This window comes from Heterodontus francisci, chromosome 3 (genome assembly GCF_036365525.1).
Source record: "Heterodontus francisci isolate sHetFra1 chromosome 3, sHetFra1.hap1, whole genome shotgun sequence".
Taxonomy (NCBI): domain Eukaryota; kingdom Metazoa; phylum Chordata; class Chondrichthyes; order Heterodontiformes; family Heterodontidae; genus Heterodontus; species Heterodontus francisci.
In genome coordinates this window covers 153,623,693-153,648,895 of record NC_090373.1, presented here as the reverse complement: position 1 = coordinate 153,648,895, position 25,203 = coordinate 153,623,693, and positions in this window count along the sequence as shown.

The window sequence follows — 25,203 nt, the reverse complement described above, 5'->3', positions numbered from 1 at the left end:
TGTATCAAAAAATAAGTGAACTCACAATGTATTGCATAGAGGTTTGTACCTGGCACATATCAAAGCGTCAGTAGCTAAACTAGCCTCTATTTTACAATTTCTTAATCACTCCATTTTTTGAAGATTTTTTTTGAAATATCATACATGTTTTTTTGAAATTTTAGAACCATACTGATTTGCTGCTCCTATTGGTGATGTTAGCTGTGGAATTTAAGTAAAACAGTAGTCCCACTGGCATTAAGTATGCTGTGCATTAAGAGCAAAGTAAAAATGCTGGTGGTAACAGTACAGAATTGATATGGACTGGCAATTTTGGAAAAAGAAAGGGGATTTGTGATTGCAGGGGAGAAACTGGCCCTCATCACACCAGTCTTAGTGTGTAAAATTAGCATTGGGGACCAATTTCAGGTCATGATATCTCACACACCCAGTCCCTGGAAGTTCACCACCTGCCGAATTGGAAGCCAGGCACTTAATTGCCTGAAACAGGCATTAGGTGGCTTTGATATATATGGGGTCCTAACACTGCTCCAAATGAGTCATGAACTGGGCATACCCAGTTGTTCTGGGTCTACAGTAGCCTAACCAGCAGTCCTTAAAAGGGGAAGTCACCCACTGAGCTTTTTTATACTATATGCTTTATGGAGTTAGGAGGAGCAAGGGTTCTCCTCCTGGTTCCACAAAAATACTGCCAACCCAAGACATGCCATCCATGGTTTTCCTCCCCAAGCCCCCGACGGCTTGGCATCAGATCTGGTCAAATTTCCTAATACCCTGACCTTTTGAGCAGCATTGTGATGCCTGAATGATATCGTCAGCTTGCTGTTTTTATGTAGATGAGTCCCGAGGTCCAATTTCTAGAGAAGCATGGACTGATGTCTTTGGGCATGCATTCCAGTTGCCTGTTGCAGAACCCACTCAATATCAATTCTTTTGAAAACAATGGAACAAAATTATTACAAATGCAGAAGGTGCATTAAGACATTTTTCTTCAGATATTACTCACTTCTATCTTTGAAATCTTCTAAATGGGACAAGGTTTTAAATTGTCTTGAACAGGCAATCAGGGCCTTTGCTTCAGCATCTCATCCAAAAAAAATCACCTCTGACAGTGCAGTATTCCTTGAGTACTGTACTGAAGTATCAGCCTAGATCATGTGCTCAAGCTCTGGAGTGGAGCTTGAATCCATGACCATCTCCTGAAGGTCAAGAGGCTAACACCGTACCAATAAAAAAGTATTCCTTGATTTGGTGCAATCATATGTTTGTGTGATTACACGATTATCATTAACTATCAAAGCATATCATGAACAGAATTTATTTTATGCAGCGAGTTGTTGTGATCTGGAATGCAGTGATGAAAGCAGTGGTGGAAGCAGATTTAGTAACTTTTAAAAGGCAAATAGGTGTATACCTGAAAAGGAAAACTTTACAGGGACGTGGGGAAAGAAGATAGGAGTGGGACTAATTGGGCAGCTCTTTCAAAGAACCAGCACAGGCATGATGGGCCAAATGGCCTTCTGTGATGTATGATTCAATGTACAGAAGATCCTGCACATTGTAGGTATTTTTCCTTGCTGTTTGAAATAATAAGAAACTATTTTGTCAAAATGAGAAATAAATAGTTAACTTTCACTGATTATTGACTGTTCAATTAAGTAAGATATTCGGACTTCTCTCTGCTTTCCTTCAACTGAATTGACACTATGAATTCAGCAGGCCTCAGCAAACATGCACACCTCAATAACTGTGATTTCCTGAGTTGAGGTCATGCCCTTGGTTTTAAAGTCGTACAATTACATAAACATTTTTATTATTAAATTCCAATTCTCTCCTCATCTTGTCTTACCGTGTTTAATTAAATGAATTGATTAATAATATCCATGGCAAGGTCAGTATATCAGACAGAATTAACTGCACAGTTAAATATTAAAGCTGGAATGGCTTATTTTGATTTGCTGTGCTTTGCAGACAGTGAGATGGCATTGAAGCCTTCTTAATGGACGTGGTCAATTGAAAAAGTTTGACACTTAAGTAACACTTAGCAGTATGATTTCTCCTGCAATATTAATTATACTTAAAAAGAATAATTATTTCAATATGGAAGAAGATTGGGAAAATAGCCATCAACACACAGGGATCGCTTTTGTGTTTTGGGCGACTGATTGGCGAAGTGCGCTGGTCGCCCTTCCATTCTAGCGGCAAAGAGGCCCTGCGATTTTGAGCCTCTGGCCTCATTTAAATCCGGCAGGTGAGTTGCAGTGTCACAAGCAGTTGTCCCACTCCAGCTCACCGGATTGATACCTCGAGGTCGGGCCTGGGTGACTGCCAGAATGGTAAGCTGTGGGGAGCATGGGTATCACAAATACTGTGAGCAAGGGTCCTGGACTGACAGTGGCCCAAATTAATTTTGGATCTCCTGCTGCTCCAGTGTCCACAAAAATGATGTGGCACTTACCTTCAGTTGGCCTATTCGGTCCCGTTGCCTGTGGAATGCCTATTTTCATTAGCGGGCACCAAATTTTAGATCAAAAGTGGCTTATCATATGAAGCAGGTAGGTGGAAATCCAGCGGTCGGCTCCTTTTAAAATTCAGCTGACCGCATCGCCTATATTGACCGGGTGGTAAAGCTGCCAGTGCCTTGGAAACGCCAGACAGAGGGAGTCAAAGTTAACTCTCATACCCTGCACCCTTAACGAATAAAATTGTGGACACACCAACTATCCAGGTTGAAGCTGTTTGGGTTCTTTTGTAATCTCCATTCCTTAAGTATCCTTATGGAACATTTTGTGTTACAACCCTGCATAAATGTCCAGACACATTTTTCTTTCATGAGGGTAATTCATAGCCAATAGTAAAGTCTTTTGTAAATCTCAGTGGAAGACAGATGCTTTCCCATTAAAGACACACAATGGTGTACTAGTAATATATAAATGCTGAAAGGCAGCAAACTGCCTACTTCACATGCCAAACTTTCACCTAATGGCATTCTAGGACAGCGTTCCAAAGCAGTCTTCTATTCCATTAGGTATGATAATCCCTATACTTATGCTGCCATATTGTGCTGAGTTTCTCCTTCAGCTCTCAAATGCAGATTGTGGTTTTATGCCATAACTGATGAAAAATAATTTGTGTCAGCTCTTCCTTTTCTGCTTTACTGCTAAAGCTACCCTTGCAAACTGGTAATGGGCACAATCTGATGCTGTTGCGTCTGCAGTTGAGGCACACCATCAAAACTAGTGGGCTGCGAAATGGGGCTCCGAATCCCCTTGGGCACTACAGGGGGCATTTGAGGACCAAAATAGCATCTTATGCATGCGTGTACATTTCTGCCACAAATTGCACCAGACAAATTGTTGACGGTGTAGATGTGCCGCCAGAAATATGTGGAGCAGGCAAATCATGGCATCAATCAGCATGCACTTCTGATTTCATGCCAGTCCTGGCGTCTTGGAGCTCAACACTCCAACCAAAGTGTTCTTTTAACCTCGCACAGCTGAGCACACATTAAGCAGCACGAAGGACCCATCTGACGCCCCCCCCCCACCCGCCCCCCAACCAACATCATTTAAAGGGATCATTAATTAGTTACAGATTAGTTGCCAGTAGCTTTCTTCTGGCTATTGATACAATTCTACAAGTGTTTGGCGCTTTCCGTAATTGTTTCAAGTTGTAAAAGTCTACAGGGAAAGGTGTGGCAGGTGCTGAAGGACTTTTTGCTGGCTTCAAGGTTTCTGCACAAACCAGTTGCTAGAAGACATTGTGCACTAGTAGGTCCTCCCTTTGGAATAAAGCATGACTTGCGGAATAAGAAGCGGCCACACAGAGTAGGGCAAGTGCTAGAAGAGGGAGGAGGAAGTGGGAGAGAATAAAGATCAGGAGTAAGAAGAGGAGCAAGAGGAAGAGGAAGGGAGGCAGCAACCGATACAACCCCTTTTTATCTGGTTGTACATAAAAAACTACTTTGAGTGAGATAGCCGCAATTGCCCATTCACCAACAGTCCCACACCTTCCTTCTGTCACTATCACATTGCCATCTTGGCTATAATAAAAATAAAAGACACCACAAAATAAACATTATAAACCAAACTTATAAATGGCATAATGCCACATTGCATACAAACAAAAACTTGTGCATCCCTTTAGTGTCTATCTTTCATGTGCCTTTGCCTTGCCTAGTGCTCCTATGTTGTGCTACTCTAGTGGCTGCACAGAAAGCTTGCTAAGTTTCAATGGAGGAGACTGCTGATGGCCTTGGAGGATGGCTCCGAGCTGCTTTGGGTGAACACTCAGCTTTAAACTGCACTAGCTTAATGTGGATGGCAGCTGTCTGGGCTGGCTGGCTGACAGGCACCAGCAAGGGCACTGGCAGGGGTAGGAGGACGAATGCTGTCATCCTGACAGAAGACAGCAGGTTCATGCTTCGTGGAGCCACTGACATTCCCCTGGGGTAACACCTCAGCAAACCTAATAATCTCTTGGAGGACAGATTGTTGGACTGCTGAACATTGCAAGCCCCTCTGCACACTGGTATCTGCAGCCATGAACGCAACAATCTGAGCTTGCATGACTGTTGTACCTCAACAGAACTGAGACCAATGTTCTCGCAGGGAGGTTCACTAATGTGGTTGGAAAGGGCTAAAACTAAATTGGCAGGGGTTGAGCACCAGCATATAGCAGGAGAAAAGAGGAATAAGGAGCGTTAATGAGAGTGTTGGATGTATCAGAGAACGAAGTAGGAACCATATCAGATAGGAGTAGACTAAGAAGGACTAGGAGGAATACAAGGACTTAGAATGCATGTATGTAAACTGTTACGGACAGGTGGGAAGTGGTGTGGGTGACTTCCACTTTTCACCTCTCAACTGACTGCAGATAATGTTTGAAAAATACTGTTTTAGTTCCTGAGTGTTTTAATGGTCAAATAAATAGACAAGCAACAGGTTATCTCATAGGTTAAAAAAGAAAGATAAATATTAATTTACACACACACACAAGAAAAGATAAAGAGTAGAGTCGTAGCATGCAATTAGAGACTAATTGTTGTAAAAGAGTTCATTTTTTTAAGAAAACCTTGAGATTCTTTTCGGAAGGAAATCTTTTAGTCGTGCAGCCCTGAATGTTCTTTGTCTTGGAAGGAAATGAAGCCTCACAGGATCTTTGTGATTAAACCTCAATCTGGGAATTCTAGTCCACTTTTGCAGATGGGGAGTTCCAAAGTCATCTTGCAATTTCTCTGATGCAGTAGTTAAAAGATATTATCAGCAGGGCTCCTGATTAGCTAGAACTGTCTCACAGCTGTTCTGGCTGGAAAAGACCTTCTCTGGATGATCTCCCTCTCTCTCTTCAGACAGATATCTTTTAGAGTAGAAACTTGTCAGGTTGGGGTGCTGGTCGGGTGACCAAGGGATCTCTCCCCTGGGGTGATTCCTACAGTGTTCCAGGATATGGGAACCATTGTTACGTGATGGCTTCTGAATGTACTCCATTCTGATAAATAGATGTTGTTTCACACCTATTATTTTGGCCTTGGCTTCAGAATCAGTCCGTCTGCTCCATTCTTGCAGATAGGAGGTGTTAGCGTGGAATGCTCTGTTTTCCATTTCAATATGTTTTTTTTTTCCCAATACTAATTCAGATGTGGATGTGGGTTTTGTTTTCAACAGACAAAGATGTTTATTGACAGTACAGGAGGGGTCACCTGATCTCTACTCCATTTTCTCTGTGGCACAAATGTGTCCTTTTTTGCAGTTCAGTTCAACAGTTGGCTATTATATCATAATTCCTCCAGTTCATTTCATATTTCATCTCTGTTCCCGCCATGAGTGTAACAAAACACACAAAGTGTGGTGAATAGGGTTGGTGAGCTACAATTACAAATAACTGTGTGATTTAGTGGCAATAACAGAAATGTGGCTTAAAATGCTGAGGACTGGGTGCTGAATATTCAGGATAAAAAGTGTTCAGTAATGATAGGCAAGGCAAAAAGGGAGGTAGAGTGGCATTACTGATTAGCGAAGAAACTGTAGTGTTGAAAAGGGAGGATGTCATTTATGGGACAAAGACAGAATCCATTTGGGTAGGGTTGAGAAGCAAAAAAAGGATGATCACGCTACTCGTGGTATTGTATAGGCCTCCAAATAGTGAGAGATAGAGGAGCAAATCTGCAGGGAAATCACAGAAATGTGCAAGGACTACAGAGTGGTGATATTGGGGGTCTTTAAGTACCCAAATATTGATTGAGATAATGTTACAGTAAAGAGTAAGGAAGAGAAGGAATTTCTGAGATGTGTTCAGGAGAACTTCCTTGACCAGTATGTTCTCAGCCCATATTGGAAGGAGGCATTGCTGGATCTGGTGTTGGAAAAATAAGATGAGACCGTTGGACCAAGTGGCTCTGGGGGAAAACTTAAGTAAGAGTGAACATTGGGCTGAATTTTATGTTGCCACGACCAATTATGGTGGCCTTAAAATATGACGGCCCACACATGCAGGCTTGACTCCATGGAGCCATATTGAACACGGTAGCTCATTTACATGGCCCGATGACATGGAGGGAGCGGGCGTTCCGTCCACGGCAACGGTGTCAGGTGCCACTGCGCAGGCACAGATGCCATTTTTAAAGGGCTTCAAGCCCTCCGTTAAAATTTAAATTTTTAAAGAGAAAATACTTTGAAAAATCAAATAAAGTTATCCCAATTCTCTCCCCCCACAATGACCATCAGATTCATTCCTTGCCCTCTCCTCCTATGAAAAACTTAACTTGTGTTCCAGACCTTTCCCCGCAGAAAGTTCAAAAACTTTAACCTTCATCCCTTCCCACCACTCCCTAGACCAATCAGGTACGTTTGGCTCCTCTCCCCCCACTTGCCGTACTGAAATACTTGCCTGCTCCCCCCTCTCACCGATGTCCCACATCGGATCTCCAGACGAAGATTTGAAAGCGTGGGAGTGCCGGCCACTGACACGAATATCGCACCGGGACAGATGGCGGGAGCGAGTAAGTGACTAATTTAGTACTTACGATACATTAACATTTTAAAATTTTGACCCAGCTCCCAAGCAGCATGGAGGCCACCACAAGGCTTCGTCACCGCCAGCAATATTTGGCCGGGCCTTTCCGGTGTCGAGGCCCGTAGCGGGCCTCTCCCAGAGGCTTTTTCCAGCACCCCCCTGCCACATCCCCCGACGGGGGGTCTGTAAAATTTGCCCCATTGTATTGCAAAGGTTTAGATTAGTAATGAAGAAGATCAAGGAACAATCTAAAGTAGAACTTCTAGGTTGGAAAATGGCTAGTTTCAATGGGATGAGAGGTGATCTAGCCAGGGTAAAATGGAACCAAAAGATTGAAAGGAAAAACTGTAATGCAGCAATGCGTAATCTTTAAGGAGGAGATGTTTCAGTTACAGGCCAGGTAAATTCCAACAACGGGAAAAGGTAGGGAAACCAAAGCTGGGGTTCCTTGGATACCAAGGGAGATAAAGACTATTGTTATGATAGTGCCTCCATTTTAAAATATTTTTTGAGGACTCATGTTTAAAAATTGTGGAAATTGATTCATTTGAAAAACTGAAGAGATTTCATAGATGTTGGACTTTGATTTATTTTTTAAAGTCACTGGAAGGATTTGGCGACTTTGCTTAAACACATACGTACTGGAATTCACATGTCTTAAGCTAGGTAAACAGCAGGAGCCTTCTGACTGGGGGAGTTGTTCACGGAGAAGTGACATGTCAAGACTTATAGAACATAGAACATTGAACATAGAACAGTACAGCACAGTACAGGCCCTTCGTCCCACGATGTTGTGCCAAACCTTTAACCTACTCTGAGATCAAACTAACTACCTACCCTTCATTCTACTATCATCCATGTACCTAGCCAAGAGTCGCTTAAATGCCCCCAATGTATCTGCTTCTACTACCACCGCTGGCAGCGCATTCCACGCACCCACCACTCTCTGTGTAAAGAACCTACCTCTGACATCTCCCCGAAACCTTCCTCCAATCACCTTAAAATTATGCCCCCTGGTGATAGCCCTTTCAGCCTTGGGAAAAAGTCTCTGGCTATCAACTCTATCTATGCCTCTCATCATCTTGTACCCCTCTATCAAGTCACCTCTCATCCTTCTTCGCTTCAATGAGAAAAGCCCTAGCTCCCTCAATCTTTCTTCGTAAGACATGCCCTCCAGTCCAGGCAGCATCCTGGTAAATCTCCTCTGCACCCTCTCTAAAGCTTCCACATCCTTCCTATAATGAGGCGACCAGAACTGAATACAATATTCCAAGTGTGGTCGAACCAGGGCCTTATAGAGCTGCAGCATAACCTCGCGGCTCTTAAACTCAATCCCCCTGTTAATGAAAGCCAACACACCATACGCCTTCTTAACAACCCTATCAACTTGGGCGGCAACTTTGAGCGATCTATGGACATGGACCTCAAGATCCCTCTGTTCCTCCACACTACCAAGAATCCTGTCTTTAAGCCTGTATTCTGCATTCAAATTCGACCTTCCAAAATGAATCACTTCACACTTTTCCAGGTTGAACTCCATCTGCCACTTCTCAGCCCAGCTCTGCATCCTGTCAATGTCCCGTTGCAACCTACAACAGCCTTCCACACTATCCACAACTCCAGCAACCTTCGTGTCATTGGCAAACTTGCTAACCCAGCTTTCCACTTCCTCATCCAAGTCATTTATAAAAATCACAAAGAGCAGAGGTCCCAGAACAGATCCCTGTGGAACACCACTGGTCACCGAGCTCCATGCTGAATACTTTCCATCGACTACCACCCTCTGTCTTCTATGGGCCAGCCAATTTTGTATCCAGACAGCCATCTTTCCCGTATCCCATGCCTCCTCACATTCTGAATGAGCCTACCATGGGGAACCTTATCAAATGCCTTGCTAAAATCCATATACACCACATCCACTGCTCTTCCTTCATCAATGTGTTTTGTCACATCTTCAAAGAATTCAATAAGGCTGGTAAGGCATGACCTGCCCCTCACAAAGCCATGCTGACTGTCTCTAATCAAACCATGCTTTTCCAAATAATCATAAATCCTGTCTCTCAGAATCCTCTCCAATAATTTGCCCACTACCGACGTAAGACTGACTGGTCTATAATTCCCAGGGTTATCCCTATTCCCTTTCTTGAACAAGGGAACAACATTTGCTACCCTCCAATCATCCGGTACTACTCCAGTGGACAGTGAGGACGCAAAGATCATCGCCAGAGGCGCAGCAATCTCTTCCCTCGCTTCCCGTAATATCCTTGGGTATATCCCGTTGGGCCCCGGGGACTTATCTGTTCTCATATCATCCAAAATTTCCAGCACATCCTCCCTCTTAACCTCAACCTGTTCGAGCATATCAGCCTGTTCCACGCTGTCCTCACAAACGACCAAGTCCCTCTCACTAGTGAATACTGAAGCAAAGTATTCATTTAGGACCTCCCCTACTTCCTCCGACTCCAGGCACAAGTTCCCTCCACTGTCCCTGATCGGCCCTACCCTCACTCTGGCCATCCTCTTGTTCCTCACATATGTGTAGAACGCCTTGGGATTTTCCTTAATCCTACCTGCCAAGACTTTTTCATGTCCCCTTCTAGCTCTCCTAAGTCCATTCTTCAGTTCCTTCCTGGCTACCTTGTACCCTCTGGAGCCCTGTCTGATCCTTGCTTCCTCAACCTTAAGTAAGCTTATGGTGGTCAAGAGTTGGTTTCATTTTGGATATTGTTTTGAGTCAGTTGGGGGTAAGCCTGCTAAGACAGAAGCCACCAGTGCATCCTTTTCCACGTCTTTGGGAAACCCTGAGAATTCAGTGTGTGATAGCTGAAACCCCTGTTGCAATGATTTCTCCTGGAAAGATTGCCAGATTAATTCTCAGCGTTACCTGAAGAGAACTGCTCCACAAAGAAGCCAGTGACAGCTGTCTACATGTATCAGGAGGCCAGACTAAAAGGGACAGCCGAGATCAGTCCATATCTTATCCTTTTTTTGTTCAAGAATTAACAAGTATTTCGCCAAAGTTTTTTTTGTTATTTTTTTGGAAACAGATCTCTACAGAGAAAATTTCTTTATTTTTTCTTTAACGGGTGTGTGTGTGTGTGTTGAGTTAATTTAGAAGGGAACATTCATATTTCAACCAGCTTTGCATCTTTATTAAATAAGTCTTGTTTTATAATAAATTAATAATTTGGTTGTTTATTAAAGAAACCTGGTTGGTGGATTTTATTCTGAAACTAAAATGGGTAAAGTATATAATAAAAGCAAAATACTGCGGATGCTGGAAATCTGACCCGATTCGGGCCACTGACCCGAAACGTTAGCTCTGCTTCTCTTTCTACAGATGCTGCCAGACCTGCTGAGTGAATCCAGCATTTCTTGTTTTTGTGTGGGTAAAGTATATAACTGGCCATATCGGCAACTCGGTAAAACATGTAAATATATGTTGTACTTGTGGAGGAGTGAAACTAGAGAAAGACAGTGAATTCTTCCAACCTCGGTCATAACATGATGAAACAAAAAAAGAGGCTGTATGATGCATGTCAGATAAATTCTTTAAGCAAGAACCAGGCCAAATACAATAAGTTGAGAGGGGAAGTGAATAGGAAAATAAGACTGGCAAAGAGTGAACATGAGAATAGGATTTCAGATAACACAAAAGAGAACCTAAAAATCTTCTACCAGCACATATATCGTAAATGTGTAATAAGAGGCTGGTTGGGGCCTATTAGGGACAAAGAGGGTGATATTTGCTTAGAGGCACAGGGCAAGGTTAGAATATTTAATGAGTACTTTGTATTGGAGTTTACTAAGGAAGAGGAAGCTGACAAAATATCGGTAGAAGCAGAGATGATAGCAGTAATGGATAAGGTGAAAATTGATAGGCAGGATGTACTGGAAAAGCTGGCTATGCTTAAAGTGGATAAGTCGCCTGTTCTGGATGGCTTGCATCCCAGGTTGCCAAAGGAAGTGGAAGCGGAGATAATAGAAGCACTTGCCAAAATCTTCCAATCCTCCCTAAATATGAGGGAGGTGCCAAAGGAATTGAGAGTGGCAAATATGACACCACTATCAAGAAAGGCTGTAAGGATATTCGTAGTACTTTACAGGTCAGTTAGTTTAACATCAGTGGTGGATAAGGTTATGGAATCGATAATCAGGGAAAGAAATCAACAAGCACTTGAAGAGGTTAGAGCTAATTAAGGAGAATGAAAAATGGTGTCAGCGCCTGCACACAGGCAGCTCATGCCATTGCCGGGGACGGACAGCCCGCCCCCTCCACATCATTGGTGGGGGGGGTGTGGGCAGTCTGCCCTGGCTATTTAAATGAGCTGCCATGCTTAATATCGGGGTGGCTCCGCGATGTGCAGCCCTTGCGGGTGAGCTGTCATTGTTTTCACGGTGGCGGGCGTTTAAATTTCAGCCCATTGAGTTCAAAAGCAGGGAAGTTATGCTGAATCTTTGTAAAGCTCTGGTTAGACCACAACTAGATTATTGCATCCAGTTCTGATCACCACACCTTAGGAAGGATGTGAGGGTCCTTGAGAGGGTGCAAATGTTGGAAATTATATGGGTACTAGAGTGAAATAAACGTGTAGAGCTATAGGGATAAAGCAGGGGAATGAAATTGACTGGATTGCTCTACAGAGAGCCAGCATGGACTTGATGGGCCGAATGGCATCCTTCTGTGTTGCAATGACTCTGACTTCAGTCCATACATCCACCACAGCTCCAAGATGTTGGGTGGCTTCTGCTTGTGCTGCAATGGAAGCTGAGACGTCGGCCATCCGAGGCTGCATCATAGTTGGGTCCACAAGTGTGCAAATAGATTTGGCCACCACTTCCAACCTGGAAAGGATTGGCTCCAAGCTCTGCACAAAGCCCTGTGCCAAGTTGACGCTGGACTGCTCTATGTGCCAACATTGAATTCAGTCTTTCTCAGGTTTCCCAATGCTCCAAGCATTTCCTTGTGCATACCCATCAGCCTTCGTCTGTAGGCTGCTCCATCGAAGTGTTCATCTCAGTCCTTAGCAGGAAAACCCATGTGTAACATTATACTCCAGGGAGGTGGCACCTTGACACTAACTTTTCCCCTGCCCTGGCTGCATGCCATTCGTGCCCAATGTCACATCATGTGCAGATCCCGTCTCTATGATATTTTCTATGTTCCATGCAGTGTCAGTACCTGAGCTGATGGCTGTGAATGTGAAATCGAATGATGTTGTCTCCTTGTCATCTCTGTCTTCTTGCTGTTCCTTCACTGCTCAGACAGTTTGCACATCTTGGGTATCTGAAAGGAGAAAGGCACAAGGATAAGGATGTAATGAGCTGAGTGGTGGAAAGTAAGAGCTGTACACTTACACAATTTGTAGCTTGTGAGATAAGAGGGAAGTCGGATGTGAGAAGGAGGATTAGGTATGAAGATAACATAATCTTCAATTGATTCAGCCCCACTGCTGACCCTGGGCTCAGCAATTGCTGTTCCAATAATCGTCAGCACTGTCTCCTCCATGGGGATTATGACATGCAAGTGAGCCTGTCCCCCTTCAGTTAGCTGGTGCTGTCTCTACATCACCTTGTCCTAAAAGAGACAGAGAAGTGTGTCAGTGAGTGTGGTTACCTAATGTGGCTGTCATGTTTGGATAGCTGCTAGAGTATGCAAGATGTGTGATGTGGGTATGAGACTTGCAGCAGTTCTAAGTGTGTGGGGGTGATATGAATGTTAGGTATGAGGTACGACCATTAGAGATAGTTGGTAGGTGAGTGATGTGGGTATGGTAAATTGAGGTCTGATGCTAGTGGTGCAGTTGCTGCAATTTGAAGATCCATTCACTGACCTTGACCATTTGTGTAAGGTAATATGTGGCACTGCAGCCAGATCTTCAGGGCTTAACTCCTGGCATTGACCACCACAGTGGCGGCACAGTGGCGCAGTGGTTAGCACCGCAGCCTCACAGCTCCAGGGACCCGGGTTTGATTCCTGGTACTGCCTGTGTGGAGTTTGCAAGTTCTCCCTGTGTCTGCGTGGGTTTTCTCCGGGTGCTCCGGTTTCCTCCCACAAGCCAAAAGACTTGCAGGTTGATAGGTAAATTGGCCATTATAAATTGTCACTAGTATAGGTAGGTGGTAGGGAAATATAGGAACAGGTGGGGATGTTTGGTAGGAATATGGGATTAGTGTAGGATTAGTATAAATGGGTGGTTGATGTTCGGCACAGACTCGGTGGGCCGAAGGGCCTGTTTCATTGCTGTATCTCTAATCTAATCTAAAGTTATCTGGTGCCACTTGCTTCTGAGAGTTTGTCTGGAGAACATCTTTCCTCCCTGTGGATAGAGCACATCTCTCCTCCTCTGCACTGTGTTACTGCAACGTAGTGAGGGGTGTGGTTGGTTCCCAGTGTTCAACTTCCATCTGACTGCAGCAAGTGTTTTTGTTATTAGGGTTTAACCCCTTTGTGTTTTACTTGTCAAATAAACAGACTGCAACAGGTTTTCTTGTAGGTTTAAAAATTAAGATTAATTATTTATTGAGCAATACGTCTTATTCCGAAATTGTCCCAATCACATCCACTCACGTATTCACTCATGCATGCATTCTTGCACGTGCACACACACACACACGAGAAGAGACAGATAGAGCGGAAAAGTGAATATCAAGTGAGGTAGGGTTTCGGGGTTCATCGTAAACCTGTTGAATTCTCTTGGAAGTCAAGTCCTCGTTGGTTGCAGGCCTGAGGTGCTTGTAGATTTCCCTGTTGATTTAAATTTCAGTTTGAGGATCACTTCCAATTCAATGCTGCATAAGTTGAAAATGCAGGGCTGAATTTTACAGACTTGCCAATGTCGGGGTTCTTTTGGTGGGGGTGGGGGGAGTGGGTGCTGGGAAGGCCCGGCCCAATATTGCCGGTGGGAGCGAGGCCTTGTGGTGGCCCTCCACCACCCCCACCACTTGGTGATGGGAGGCCAATTTACAGATTTAAATTAATTTAAATAAAGGAATAAATTATCTTCTCGCTCCCGCCGTCTGTCCCGGTGCGATATTGATGCCAGTGGCCGGCGCTCCCGTGCCTTCAGATCCCCATCCGGAAATCCGAGGCGGAACAGTGGCGCAGTGGTTAGCACTGCAGCCTCACAGCTCCAGGGACCCGGGTTCGATTCTGGGGACTGCCTGTGTGGAGTTTGCAAGTTCTCCCTGTGTCTGCGTGGGTTTTCTCCGGGTGCTCCGGTTTCCTCCCACAAGCCAAAAGACTTGCAGGTTGATAGGTAAATTGGCCATTATAAATTGTCACTAGTATAGGTAGGTGGTAGGGAAATATAGGGACAGGTGGGGATGTTTGGTAGGAATATGGGATTAGAGTAGGATTAGTATAAATGAGTGGTTGATGGTCGGCACAGACCCGGTGGGCCGAAGGGCCTGTTTCAGTGCTGTATCTCTAATCTAATCTAATCTAACAGTGGTGGGGAGGAGGGAGCAGGTAGGTTTCAGTGTGCAGGAGGGGGGAGTGGGGTTAAAATTATATTATTGGTGTAGGGGATGGTGGGAAGGGTTAGAATGTAAAATTTATGTACTTGCGGAGGATGAAGGTCATGTGGGCAGGGAAAGTGTTTTGGGGAGAAGAGAGCAAGTAATTTTATGCTTATTGGAGGGGTGGGAGAGGGCCAATTTAAATTTTTTATCGCATTTACCTTTAAAAATTTAAATAGAATGTTAGGGCTTGGACACCTTTGCAAATGGCGTCAACACCTGCGCAAAGACGACTGAGCCATTGCCGGGGATGGACCGCCCGCCCCCTCCACGTCATCAGGGTGGGCAGTCCGTCCCGGCTATTTAAATGAGCCACCATGCTGAATATTACAGTGGCTCCACGATGTGCGATGCGCACGGACCATTGTTTTCAGTTACCGCCAATTACAGCGGTGGAAGTCTAAATTCCAGTCCATAGAATTCACAGCAGGGCACCTTACCTTCTGGCTTGCTGTATTTTCTCCCAGCTCTTAGCTGGACAAGCTTTTTGGTGATGCTTCTTTCTGGGTATCTCTCTCTCTGTATCAAGGGCAGCCTTTTTAAGGTAAAAGGTTTGTCACATCAGATTCTGGTAGGAGACACTTTGGTCTCTTCCCCATGGTAATCGCACGAGAATAATCTGGTTATGATGTTTCCACTTCATATCTTCATTGTTTCAGTAGAACCTATTCAATACAGAAAAGTTTCAGGATGGGTGTACTTGATAGTTCCTTGGTTAGGCATCCTTTGTTCTCAGCAGACAGTGTGGTAATGTTCCAACATACTTTTGCAGCATTGTCCATTTTTTAAAAAGATGAAGTCAATTTTTAAAACCCTTCAGTTTGAGTCTGCATCTTTTCATCATCATACTTCTTGTAAACGTAACAATCTCCTTCACTACTGTCTGCAGTGCAGCATTGGAAAATATTGGAGCCCGCTCTCTTCTACATTCCAAGGTCTGATTCATGACTGCCAGTACCCGTTCTAGCCACAATGCATTCCTCTTTAAGCGGTGCAGGTTATATTTAAGCAGTGTAAATTGGCTTTAACTGGTGCTACAAATTTCCAATTTTGGGCCTCCTGCTAATAAGTGCAGTCAATGAATTGGCTGCACACAACTAGCATTCTAAGGGAGGCACAGCGGCGCAGTGGTTAGCACTGCAGCCGCACAGCTCCAGGGAGCCGGGTTTGATTCCGGGTACTGCCTGTGTGGAGTTTGCAAGTTCTCCCTGTGACCGCGTGGGTTTTCGCCGGGTGCTCCGGTTTCCTCCCACAGCCGAAGACTTACAGGTTGATAGGTAAATTGGCCATTGTAAATTGCCCCTAGTGTAGGTAGGTGATAGGGAATATGGGATCACTGCAGAGTTAGTATAAATGGGTGGTTGTTGGTCGGCAAAGACTCGGTGGGCTGAAGGGTCTGTTTCAGTGCTGTATCTCTAAATAAATAAATGAGCAGACAGCACAAAGTTGGCATTTCAATCAACAGGCAAGGGTAAACGTGCATTGTGATCCTATGCCCCTTTTCTTGGGCTTTCCATTTTCGCACTGTAGTGACAGCAGGCACTTTCATTGATATTGTTATGTCTTGACATCAACATAATTAGAATGTAAGTTTGCTGTTAAAGATGGAGCCAGCCATGGGTTGTAATTGTTGCCTGACTGAATGTCTCAACCTACCCATAAACATTACCAAAGTGATTTTGTGTATCTTTTTGACTTAGGTCAACCTTCACAAATATGCCCCTCGTATAGGTAGGTGGTAGGGAAATATAGGGACAGGTGGGGATGTAGTAGGAATATGGGATTAGTGTAGGATTAGTATAAATGGGTGGTTGATGGTCGGCACAGGCTCGGTGGGCCGAAGGGCCTGTTTCAGTGCTGTATCTCTAAATAAAAACTAAATAAAATTGTCCCAGTGGTAGCACTCTCAGCTCTGAGTCAGAAGGTTGTAGGTTCATACTCCACTCCAGAAACTTGAGTATATAATATAGGCTCACATTTCAGTGCAATACTGGAGGGATGGGAATGGGGGAGGGCATGGGAGGCTGGCCATCTATTGGATGACATGTTAAACTGAGGCCCCATCTGCCCTCTTAGATGAAAATAAAAGATCCCAAGGCAGTATTCCTGGTGTCCTGGCCAATATTTACCCCTCAACCAACTTCACATCTGCTCATTTATCTCATTACTATTTGTGGGAGCTTGCTGTGTGCAAATTGGCTGCCAATTTTCCTTACATTATAACAATAACTACAATTAAAAAGTACTTCTTTGGCAGTAATGTGCTTTGAGATCTGCTGAGGTCATGAAAGATATTATATAAATACAAGTTCTTTGTTTTTTTAACATTGGAGTTGTTCAATTGCCAGTTCCATTGTGATGAGTCACAAGTACCATTCCTTTTATATTGTCGCTGTTGCTGTAGAAATAATCTTGGAACATAAATGTAAGAGTTTCTCTTATAGTGGTTCCCAGAGCCAGTATTACATACCTACTTCTGCAATATAAGCATGCCATTACAAATGAAGTCTTGTATGCCACTATAAGTGGGTTATTTATTTGAACTTAATTAATGCATTTAATTATTATAATCGAGTTTTAGGAAGGGAAGAGACTTTTTGGAGGATGCACTGCAGCATTCAGGATTGCCCTCTACTCTTTACAAGTAATACCATGGGATGTTTATGACTGCCAGCAGAACTTTGGTTGAAAGACTCAACGTAAAAAATGTAAAACATTTTTAAGATAATTAAAAAAGTGCAAGAGTAGGTCGAGAGAAATTATTTCCTCTGGTGGGGAAGTCCAGAACAAAGGGGCATAACTTTAACATCAGAGCCAGGCATTGCAGTGTGGTAGTGTTTTGAAATTGCAATTGCATTGTGCAGTATGTACTCTAGAGGCTGCTGTAGAACACACATGCTAGCCAAGAGAAAGTGAAACTAAAACAGAAGTAAAAAGAGAAGCCTTTATGTTTGGCTGCTGCAGTACTTTTCTCTCTCTCTTTGCTTCATATCTTATACTAAATACAACTAAACCTTACTCAAGTCCCGAGGACATCACAATGGCAATGTGGTAAACCAGAAAATGATGAAAATAAAGGAAGCATTGCTTTCAGGCATGAACATTTTGGAAGGTTTTTGTCTATTTTCACTGACAGCATTTTAACTTGGAGACTGTTAGAGTGACACATAGGAAGCTTGTGCAGTGTATACTCACACACTGACCTCTACAAAATAAGTATTGAATAAAAAAAAAATATTGTATCACTGCAGAGAAGTTTCGTCTGAAAGGAACGCAATCCTGTGTTGCTGATCAGTATGGCTTTGTCTATGCCGAATCTTTCATTTTTGTTGTGCATTCAGAGCCATTATCCATATCCCCTCATTGGCAAAAGTGACTGCGGCATTTTGAAGGCACAATGACAGGTTTCGCAATCATAGATGACACAAGGAAAAAGGCCTTACTTCTACACTATGGAGGTGAAGAATTAGAAGATATCTTTGAGGTACTTATGCCTGAGTCAAATGACTACAACTCAGCAAAAAATGCCCTAACAACCAACTTTACACCCAAGGGAAACACCATACACAAAACCATTCTCATCCGATGCACTAAGCAAAAGGTAAGCAAGACAATTGACAATGCATGCGACTGAGGCAACTAACAACCAAACATGACTTCCGTCATGTTGAATATGTCGAGCGGGAAATCAAAACACAAACAACCAAAGGCTGTCTTTCCAGTCAATTATGCCAAAAAGCACTCAAGAAAGAAATTTATCAGAGTTATTGGAGTTAGCAAGATCACTATTGCTCTCAGAATCCAAAGCTTCTGAAGTTGAGGCCAACAGTAACTACCACACTCCAAGCTTAACTCCTGTGAACACTATTCATCACTCACATGCCAGGAAACCACTTACAAAGCAACAACAGCAGTCTCACAAACAGAACTGTGACTTGTCCAAAGAATGTTTCCACTGTGGCAGTGCTTACCCGCATCAGACAGTGTGTCCTGCTACTGGTATACAGTGAAAGGCCTGTGGAAAACCTAACCACTTTGCTCGTGTTTGTCACTCATCAGCAAAATCAACTACTAAAACCAGTACCAACAGAAGGGTTTTACACATATGTACCACAGCAAAAAGGCCATAGAATGTAGCTAACGTAGAGGTGGATGATCATGAACATACTTTAGTTCTCTCTCTCAGACACAGAAAACAGCCACGTGTGACAGTGACCATTGGCTGCTCGGACGAGATGCTGTCATAGACACAGGAGTGTCTGTCAATCTCATGAGAGACAAAATATTCAACCAACTTCATGATTGCCCCATTCTCTGTAAACCAGGGAATATGAGAATTTTCCCTTACAACAGTGACAAACCACTGAAAATCCTAGGGACGTTTGAAATGCCAGTGTCATTCAAAAACACTAGAACGAATGCTCTCTTTTATGTCCTATCTGGAGAATGTGACACACTTAACAGTTTCATAGAGAAAGTGAATGGTGCTAAACCCTTTGCTAAACTTGACCTCAGTGCAGGTTACCATCAAATCGAGCTTGCAGAAGAATTAAGGTATCTTACTGTATTTTTTACCACATCATTCTTTTCCAATTCAAGAGGCTCAATTTTGGAGTCAGCTCAGCAGTTGAGGTATTTCAGCATTTCATTCAATCTGTACTTCAAATACTTGAAGGTATGCTGAATATCAGTGATCATAGACCACTAGTGAGCTTGTTCAACAATCCACATAGCAAACCACCCACTCGAATAGAACATTGGATTCTCAAACTACAAGAGTATGAGTTCCATGTTGAGTATCAGCCAGCTCAACCCAGCGTACTATCTTTCACAACATTCAGTTGATAGTTGGTTCTACCAGTCATGAGGAACGTTTTGCTGAACAACATCTTAACTATGTAAGCGCAAATGCAGTGCCAAAGACACTAAAACAAGATGACATCAAAGCAGCAACAAAACAAAATGAAGCTTTGCAACTATGTATGGAGACTGTGGAATCACAAAACTGGAAAGATGTGATTGAGAAAGCATCTACAAAGAAAATTGGTCACACAGTATGAGGTCTTCACAATATTAGAAACATAGAAACATAGAAACCAGGAGCAGGAGTAGGCCATTCGGCCCTTCAAGCCTGCTCCGCCATTCATTATGATCATGGCTGATCATCCAACTCAGTAACCTATTCCCATTTTTGCCCCATACCCTTTGATCCCTTTAGACCCAAGAGCTATATCTAATTCTTTCTTGAAAACATACAATGTTTTGGCCTCAACTGCTTTCTGTGGTAGCGAATTCCACAGGCTCACCACTCTCTGGGTGAAGAAATTTCTCCTCATTTCAGTGCTGAAAGATTTACCCCATATCCTTAGACTATGACCCCTGGTTCTGGACTCCCCCACCATCGGGAATTTCCTTCCTGCATCTATCCTATCAAATCCTGTTAGAATTTTATAGGTTTCTATGAGATCCCCCCTCACTCTTCTGAACTCCAGAACTGACTGAAATCTCTCCTCATACTTCAGTCCCTCCATCCCAGGAATCAGTCTGGTAAACCTTTGCTGCACTCCCTCTATAGCAAGAACATCCTTCCTCAGATAAGGAGACCAAAATTTCACACAATATTCCAGGTGTGGCCTCACCAAGGCCTTGTATAATTACAGCAAGACATCCCTGCTCCTGTACTCGAATCCTCTCGCTATGAAGGCCAACATAGCATTTGCCCTTTTTACCGTCTGTTGCACCTGCATGCTTACCTTCAGCGACTGGTGTACGAGCACACCCAGGTCTCGCTGCATATTCCCCTCTCTCAGTTTATAGTCATTCAGATAATAATCTGCCTTCCTGTTTTTGCTACCAAAGTGGATAACCTCACATTTATCCACATTATACTGCATCTGCCATGCATTAGCCACTCACTCAACTTGTCCAAATCACCCTGAAGCCTCTCTGCATCCTCCTCACAACTCACCCTCCCACCCAGTTTTGTGTCATCTGCAAATTTGGAGATATTACATTTAGTTCCCTCATCTAAATCATTAATATATATTGTGAGTAGTTGGGGTCCTAGCACTGATCCCTGCGATACCCCACTACTCACTGCCTGCCATTCGGAAAAAGACCCGTTTATCCCTACTCTTTGTTTCCTGTCTGCTAACCAATTTTCTATCCATCACAATACACTACCCCCAATCCCATGTGCTTTAATTTTACACGCTAATCTCTTATGTGCGACTTTGTCGAAAGCCTTCTGAAAGTCCAAATAAAACACATCTACTGGCTCCCCCTCTTCAATTCTACTAGTTACATCCTCAAAGAATTCGAATAGATTTGTCAAGCATGATTTCCCTTTCGTAAATCCATCCTGACTCTGAGCAAACTATTGGGATTGATGGCAGACAAATCCCCAGGGCCTACATCCTAAGGTCTTAAAGGAAGTAGCAGCGGAGATAGTAGATCCATTGGTTATAATATTCCAAAATTCCCTGGATGCGGGAAAGGTTCCAGTGGATTGGAAAAAAGCTAATATAACACCCTTATTCAAAAAGGGAGGGAGGCAGAAAGTAGGAAACCATAGACCAGTTAGTTTAACATCTGTCGTTGGGAAATTGTTAGAATCCATTATTAAGGAAGTAATAACAGGACATTTAGAAAGTCAAAATGAAATCCATCATTGTCAGTATGGTTTTATGAAGGGTAAATCGTATTTGACTAATTTGCTAGAGTTCTTCAAAGCTGTAACAAACAAAGTGGATAATGGGCATCCTGTAGATGTAGTATATCTGGACTTCCAGAAGGCATTTCATAAGGTGCCGCACACAAGGTAAGATTACGTGGGGTTAGGTGCAATTTATTAGCTTGGATAGAGGATTGGCTAACCAACAGAAAACAGAGAGTCAGGATAAATGGGTCTTTTTCTGGTGGGCAAGATGTAACTAGTGGGGTGCCACAGGATTCATTCCTCAGGCCCCAACTATTTACAATCTATATAAATGACTTGGATGCAGGGATAGAAGGTACAATAGCCAAATTTGCAGATGACACTAAAATAGGTGGGATAGTAAGTTGCAATAAAGAAATAAAAATTTACAAATGGATATGGATAGGTTAGGAGAATGGGCCAAAATTTTGCAGATGGAGTTTAACATGGATACGTGTGAGGTTATCCATTTTTGTTGGAAGAATAGAAAGGCAAATTATTATCTAAATGGAAAGAAACTTCAGAGTGCTTCGGTGCAGAGGGATCTGGGTGTCCTTGTGCATGAATCACAGAAAACTAGTATGCAGGTACAGCAGGTAATAAGGAAGGCAAATGGAATTTTGGCATTTATTGCTAAAGGAATAGAGTATAAAAAAAGGGAAGTGTTGCTGCAACTGTACAAGGCATTAGTGAGACCGCACCTGGAGGAGATAAATTACTTGTGAAATGTGATGGACATATTGGAAAGCTAACAACCCCCTATGACATCCAACTATTTGTTGTGACCAACACAAAATGATCAATGATCATTGCCAAGCACGGTTCACAAATCATCACAAGAAACATGCCATTCTTCAAAGCACTGAAAACACCACTCGCAAGCATCAAATTCAATACCAACACTGTCATCTCAGATGAAGAACATGAGTCAAATGAGACTATACTTGATGTCAGACAATATGCTACTCATGAGAGAAAACACCCACCATACTTAAGTGACTATGTTACGTGATGGATTATTTATGTTTAAAAGTATGTTGTTTACACTTTTGGAAACAAACCATTGGCATTTGCTTTGTCTCTCATTTACTAAGAAAGGGAGGGATGCAGTGTTGTCGTGCTTTGAAATTACAATTGCATTGTACATTGTGTACTCTAGAGGCTGCTGTAGAACACACATGCTAGCAAATAGAAAGTGAAACTAAAACAGAATAAAAGGGGCTTCAAATAATTTGGGTGGCACCCATTAAACTTCCTTTGGATCCAGTTAACTCCGAATGTAGAGTTCATGGAGATGACCCTAATCCTAGTAAAGAATACCCTAATGTAACCCCGGATATGGAGTTGAAGTAAACCACGCTTTTAAACTCTGAGCTATAGACAATGTATATTGGAGACAACTTGAGAACTTTCGTCAAATGAACCAATTTTAAAGCAGGTGGATGTGAACCTGTCGCTTCATGTTCGGCTGCTGCAGGCTTCGTCGATCAGTCTTTGCTTGATATTGTCATGCGCATAAGAAGTACACCGATACATAAATTATGGACAAAATCTGAAGAGTTATAAAAACTGACTTTACCTTTTAAAAATTGATTTTTCTTTTAAAAAGTGAACAATGCTCTAAAATGGGTGTCGAAGGAAAAGAATTTGGCCTTTGTATGTTCAAACTGTCTGACAGGGACAAAGGAAAATCTTCAAAGCTGAGAGGTGTCAATTGGACCCATCTTACACTCATCCTAAAATATTCCAGAATTGAAAGGGTTCTTCTGAACCTGTGAAGTAGCCACATCCTGAGCCATTGTGTGATCACCATAGGGGAGAGACCAAAGCGACTTCTACCTGGAGGCAAGATGTAACACATCTTTACCTTAAATAGTAGCCTGAGAGAGATCTTACAGAGAGATACCCAGTAAGCAGCAACCCAGAAACCTGTTTCCAGCAAACCAGAAGGCACGCCCCCTGCTGTAGATTTCTACATATACATTATACAGTAGTGAATTATAAGTGATCCACTGTCTGCAACTGAACTGTCAAGAAAGAGCGAAATCTACAAATGCCTCAGGCCTAAACCAATGAGAACTTGATTTCCAAGAGAATTCAACAGGTTGTTTTGCGTGTGTGTGTGTGTATGAATGCATGAGTGGATGTTGTTGCGATACTTTTTGGGATCAGTCATATTGATCGATAAACAATTGATTTTCTGTTTTAAACCTGCAAAAAAACCTGTCGCTGTCTGTTTATTTAACAAATAAAACATAAAGGGGTTAAACGCTAATAAAAATACACAGTTGCTGCAACCAGGTGGGAGCTGAACAGTGAGAACCACCCAAACCTTAGCATGTGGCCGTGACAATATCCTATAATAAACTCGGCTAAACCTCACTCAAGTTCCGAGGACGTCACGGGGTGATGTCAGGAAGCATTTCTTCACACAAAGGGCAAGGGAAATCTGGAATTCTCTCTACCAAAAAGCTATTGATGCCTGATCATTTGAAAATGTCAGAGAATAAACATTTGATAGGTTTTTGTTAGGCAAGGAGATTAAGGTTTACAAAGCCAAGGGAGGTAGCTGAAGTTACGATACAGATTATCCATAATCTAGATGAATGGTGGAAGAGAATTGAGGGTCTGAATGGCCACTTCTGTTCCTATGCTTCTATCCTTTTCTGTATTTCCCACATGTTTGAATACCTTCAACCGCTAACATGGGTTGTAATTCAACATCCTTGCAGTCAGAAATTGATAATACCTTTGGCTGTGCTGACTGATAGCTAGATGGAGGAGCTGCTGTCAAAAACAACAAGAATATATACACAGAAGCATTGAATATGCCTAGTTTATCAACTGCAGTCTGGAATACTGTGTGCAGTTTTGGTCTTCACATTTAGGAAAGGATATACTTGCATTGGAGGCGGTGCAGCGAATGTTCACTAAATTGGTCCCTGGAATGAAGGGGTTGTCCTATGAGGAGAGGTTAAGTAAATTGGGCCTGTATTCTCTGGAGTTTGAAAGAATGAGAGACGATCTCAATGAAACATATAAGATTCTAAAGGGGCTGATAGAGTAGACACTGAGAGATTATTTCCGTTAGTCGGAGAATCTAAAACACAGATTCTAAAAACACAGTCACAGGATATGGGGCCGATCATTTAGAACTATGATGAGGAGAACTTACTTCATTCAAAGGGTTGTGAATCAGTGGAATTCTCTACCCAGAGGATAGTGGATGCACCATCATTGAATACATTTAAGGCTGGGATAGATAGATGTTTGGTCTCAGGGAATCAAAGGTCATGGCGAGCAGGCAGGAAAGTGGAGTTGAATCCTGAGATCAGTCATGATTGTATTGAATGGTGGAGCAGGCTTGAGGGGTAATATGGTCTACTCCTGCTCCTATTTCTTGTGTTCTTGTGTAGTGATGTAATAAGCAAATATAATTCACTAGCACATATATTAAAAAAACCATTTATATTGTGCTCTTTCACATTGAAATATCATGGAGGTGGAGGCTTGGCAATGGAAAGAAAATGGTCAGAATAATCACCTATATTACTGTAACTGAAAGGTTAATATGTCCGCTGGAGGATAGTATTTCAATCAATACAGCTCTCCCTTGCTACTGTACTGCTGTTTCAGCTAGAATCTAAGTCCAATCTCTGGAATGGGGATCTAACTCACAACCCTTTGGCCCAGACACATGCATTGATTGCTTTTTGGACTCATGAACTTAATTTTTAAACCATAATAAATTTATTGATAAATATAAGCATTTCTTGGGCTAATCTGCAATGTTGATACTTTCCAATATCAATTAACCACATTGTGCTTGCATTTTCAAATTCCACACTCCAGCCAATGCTCTGTCTTAACCTCACACAACTAAACATGACATTAAACAGAATGAAGGACATTACGTCACCCACCCTCCACAACACCACTATCCCCCACCCACCCTTCCGCCACTTGAACCC